This window comes from Gadus macrocephalus, chromosome 19 (genome assembly GCF_031168955.1).
Source record: "Gadus macrocephalus chromosome 19, ASM3116895v1".
Classification (NCBI taxonomy): Eukaryota; Metazoa; Chordata; class Actinopteri; order Gadiformes; family Gadidae; genus Gadus; species Gadus macrocephalus.
In genome coordinates, this window is record NC_082400.1 from 7,906,120 (window position 1) to 7,911,528 (window position 5,409).

The window sequence follows — 5,409 nt, forward strand, 5'->3', positions numbered from 1 at the left end:
CTCCTGGGGGGCTGGTTGGCCCGCCCTGCGTGTTTCTCAGCCCAAATCATTCAGCCACATGGGAGAACCCATCTTTGGGTTTAAGTCAAGTCGGGCGCAAGAACCTCTCTTTTGGTCTAGATAATGTCCCTGGACCCCCTGTGGGTCAAGCCAGGCTAATTCCCCTAATCTCCAAGCTATTAAGCTGGGTCAACGGACTATGATCTGACCAAATGTATTGGTATTTATCTATATGTTGACCTTAGGCTGTAATTAAGTAGAACCACTTTGAAAGGTCTTCAGAGGTTAATTAGGTTTGATAGTTAGCTAGGCTATTACTACTACTACTTTGTTTGATAATTTGGATTTTACTTCCCAAGAACCAGAACATTTTCATATCTCCTATGGTGTGCCACAGCAAAACAGACCCACCAACCGCCCTCTTCCACCATGCAAGCAAATCATTGCCTGGAATCACTGCCATTGAGAAATGCCTGCAGACACCTTGTAGACCTGGCAGATAATACACATATAGTTTTATTTACGATGACAACCATGCACTATTAAATTGTAAAGCCAGACCGATACTGGAAATTATGGGCCGATACTGATATCAGGAAGTAAAAAAATGTGCGATGACGATATAACGGCTGATATTCTCAATATAGATTGAGGATGTTTTCCGGTAAATATATTGTGGGGCCCTGGAGGAAGAGCAGCTCTGTGGGATTCACTGCAAACCCAGCAGCAATGCTACGAGCCACAGCAACATCGCATTAAAATCATGAGATAAAGACACCAATGCGGAGGAGGAGCTACTAACCCTCACACAGAACATGATGTACCTGTATGAGTGTTTAGCTGTGCGTGTTCAGTTAAAGCATTTAGAGGTTCAACCACCGCAGCAGAGGATTTACAGAGGTAATAACGATGATAAATCTACACATGTCTAAAGTTTTCACATCAGAGCATACCGGCAAACTAATACTGAAATATCTAGTATAATATCTAGTAATAGATCAATATCGTCCAATAAAAATCAACCAAGCGGTATCAATTGGGCTCCATTATACAATTCTAGGGTCTTCATCAGTTGTTGAGTTAACAAAAAAAATCTGCGGCCCCATTTCTGCACATCAGAAAGTCTTATGACAGCAGATAAAGAATGGATTTTTCGATTGTTTAGTCAGGCATGTTATTATGTATTGGTCATGAAACAGTACAATACAACTGCAATAACTACTATAACTGAAATAACATGAGAACGTAGCTTGGGCTGCAGCCAATGTATGCACCACTTTGTCCTACTCCCCTATCACTCACGGTGATTGATCTATTGTTCAAATGAATGACGACCAAATGGTCTTTGAGCTTTGTGACAGAGCAAAAGGAAAACTAACTTAGTCTGATGCTATAACAAATATACCAACATATAAATACTTTGTGACACAGAAGCCATGTCCAGAACGCACAAAGCTAGTTATATGGTACAACACATAACTAAAAGGCCCAGCACTGTATTTATATTGCCTACATATTGGGGCCCCCTTCTGCCAATGTACAGCCAATTGCCCTACTTTCTTCCTTGACATATGTTCACGTACAACTGCCTGAGGGGATAACACATCTATCCATCTTCTCCCCCATTATCATCCATGTCTGTGTCATGTCCTTATATGGTCACTGACCTGTACCACACTGCTGGCCGTGGCGTAGGCCAACATGAGCCTCAGAGCATCATACAACTAAGGTAAACACTGGCTTTGTCGCTATAGACCTGAGCTGTTGTCAGGGAAACCTGACCCAAAGTCCCTCAACTGTTAGTTTATCTTCGTAAACGTAAGAAAAAATTGTAAGCACATATTGCTATATATACTGTATACAAATATGAATCATAAACCCACTAAGGATCCAGTTTTGCACGCAAGATTTGTTTTAAGAGATTAATCTAGTAAATTTAGTAAATACATTTTTCACACACACACAGTGCCAGAGTTTCCATCAACACTGCTGCAGGCGTGTGCAACTTTGTGAAGAAAGAAACATGGGGAATGAGTCGATTGCTTGCACTGAAAGACAACCCCACCCCCAAAATTGTCCTTCCAGCTTAGCTTACCCACATACATGGTCTGTGCAGAGAACTGAATGTCCCCGCCACTCTACCTAACGCATAAACAAAGTTGACATTAGGCTTTGGGACTACAAACAAGTTGTTGCATGGCATTAGTCTCAAGAGTCTTAAGATGGGTCTGGTGCTGTATTTCAATCATAATGCGGGGTGGTACGCCATCTTGGCTAACTATACACAATTCTTACCACAACTTCGTACTGATTTTGAATGATACCTTGAACTTGTTATTCGTCAATATGCATGGCTACGACTGTACAATGGCACTGCAATAGGTAGGTACAAGGGACAAGGCAGAGCCATTTCAGGGGCAATGTCTGCCTTTCCGGGACAACAAGAAAAGAGAAGATGATATTCAGATGCCAGAGAAAAACATATCTGCATAAGAATCACATTGGCTTATGCACTATGAAATCATATGCTTTATAATGCATACAATTTCAGTTTCCCTTTACAGGCGTCCCTATATCTTTATGGAGGCTCCTACAGCCCGTTTGTGCCGAGAAGATGTTTGCATAATTACAGAATTTACAATGTGGAAAACATTACAATAAATCATACCATACATAATCCAGGTATGCCTGGCAGTAGCTGGTTCAAACAGTATAAATTACAGAGCAATAACTGACTATAAATCATAGTTACAAGTTAACACTACAGGCCAGCCGTGCAGCATTTGCAACTTAGCAGCATTGCAACGTAGCACCTTAGCTACTTTAGCATAGATGAGGGGGAATTATGCGTAACCCCTAGGACCGACGCACAGTAAAGTATTAAAACGTCACCATTCTTTGAAATCTAAAGCTAACCTATTCAAACGCTACATTTTAAATGAGAGTAATATTTCAATAGACTTTAAGAGGTGGCCATTTCAACATCTCATATAGGGTAGGATGGGTAGGGTAGAAAATGTGAAGGAACCTGACAGAGTAAACTAATGAAATTGACCAACCAAAGTAATCTCACCCCTCATTTCAGGCCTCGATCCAAGGCGCTCCCCCCAGAAACCTGACTAGCTGTCTAGCTTGAGCAATATTCCTGCTTTGCTTTGTGGCAGTCATGCTCGAGTTCGTGGACTGTGCAGATATCAGGGTAGGTTCATAGACGGGTATGCAATCCAAATATCCAATCATATGATTTGGGCCGTATGAAATGATTGGAGCCTGGGTTTTTACAGGCCTGCGACTGAAGCTATTAAAAGCATTTGAATTTGCATCGATAGCTCAATTATAATGTGATAGATCATAACATGATTCTACCAAAGTATTAGCCGAGCTCAGAGTTAAAAAAAACCCTGGTTAACTGGGTTTACATTTTAGGTTAATGGAAACTGGTAAATAGGCTCTGGTAATACAGTTTAAATAGGTAAACCAATCCATTCTAACCTGTATGACTCTAGAAGGTGTACGGGAATGGAAAAGTTTGTGTTTTTTTTTTTTTTTACTGCCAGCGAAAAGGTACTAGGTTAAATCCCTGATGGCCAAATCCTTTCTGTAGGTATCCTCAGGTAAGATGTAGTACTCCTACCTGCTCCCTCAGGGCATTTCTCTGAATTAATTCAATGTAAGTCACTTAAATCGGAGTAAAAGGGCCTGCAGATTAGCTGGCTAGACAGAGCTCGAAAACCGACCGACTATACATAGTGATGTAAAGCCACGTTCTCATGACCTGTAGACAGAGCTGCCTGCTAGCAGAGCTAATCTGGTCCACATGCTATACTGGCATGCAATATTGGCAAGGAATACGCATTTACACCAGGAGGAAAGGCTTAAAGGGCCCCAGACTGCAAACCGATGCCTCGCTAGCTGTTAATCTGTATCCAATGTATCCTCACTTGAATAAACACACTTATAACTTTTTGTTGTACGTAATAAATGTGACACATTCTCGAAAGAGAAATCACTATTACAGGTTATACTCACTTTCAGGCCGAAATTTAAGCAATTTCAATTATTAGAGAAATAGACATTGAAAGGCAAAGAGACATGTTTCCTTAAGGGTCAAAGAGTTTCAGAGTCAGTGTGTGTGTGAAGGCACACATGAACACACTGTTTGACACCCACCCAGGTGCGTGCCACGGTGCTGGTCTTGCTTGATGTCTAACTGCTTATCTGTGGGGGGGTCGGATCGGCTGAGTGAAAGGGGCTGAAAGCCTCTTAAGAAGCAACGTGGTATGGCGGGTCTAGGGTACCTAAATAAACCACTCGCCTGGTGAGAGGCTGTGTTGAGGCTGTGGGTGGTGGTGGTCCCTGCCAGGAAGGAGATGAGCAGAGACGGTAAGACCAAAACAGACACTTTCACTGCCACAGGAAGCTTAGGATGGGTTAAAGTGAGACCATACCAGATGCATGCAACCCAATACACTTGTCCTCTTGCATTACACCCTAACCAGGGAGGCCTACTGCATTTGGAATTCACCTCAAAGTCATTGAGCAGACTTGAGAATTGAGTTTGTAGATGCATGTCATTTTGGTGCAGGTTGGGCTTAGATCACTTACAGTTGGATGCCTACAGTAGGACAGGCATGCTGCTTACACCCATTGTTTATCATGCATCAATATGTTAATTTTACACACTAGAAAAAACATGAGACACATCATTTTCCGACACTGATTGAGGGGCAATAGGGAATTAGGTTGGTCTTTTGCACAGTTAACGTCATTACATTAGTAAAAAAATAATGTTTGACTAACACATAGAAAGAATTACACACAGGCATGTTTTTTTGTGTGTGTGCATTATTTCATATATTCACTATACATAATACACAGGTCTTAATTATTATTTCACAATGGCTGTAATGGATATGCATTGTATATTTATCCACCCCAACACATCCAACAGGTGCAGTAGAAGCCTCTGGAAGTGGCATCAGCTATCGAGCATGGTGGTTCTAATTTCCACACAATAGATTTCATGGTTTTAATGACAGTACACCTGTCCAACAAGTGTTGCTCTCATTGCACAACATGTCAAAAATATGTTAGTCAGAAACATGATTAGCATATTCAGTGTCTGGAGTCTAGACAATGCATGACTTATAGCATATTTGTAATAGTTAGAACAAAATCTGAATAAATTCCCTTTCACCAGTGTAGTCCAAAATACAAGAAGTGATGGTTGGTTGGTCAGTTAGTTAATCAAACAATAGATTGGGTCTCCTTTGCCTGTGGATCAGGACATAAACCAGACGAGCCTACCAACTCCATCATTCCAAAATGAGAGCCTTGAGGCTTGAGCATATTATTGAAGGGTGAGAAAACCCTTCTACATCATTTATAAAAACATTGTTGCTACTTTAC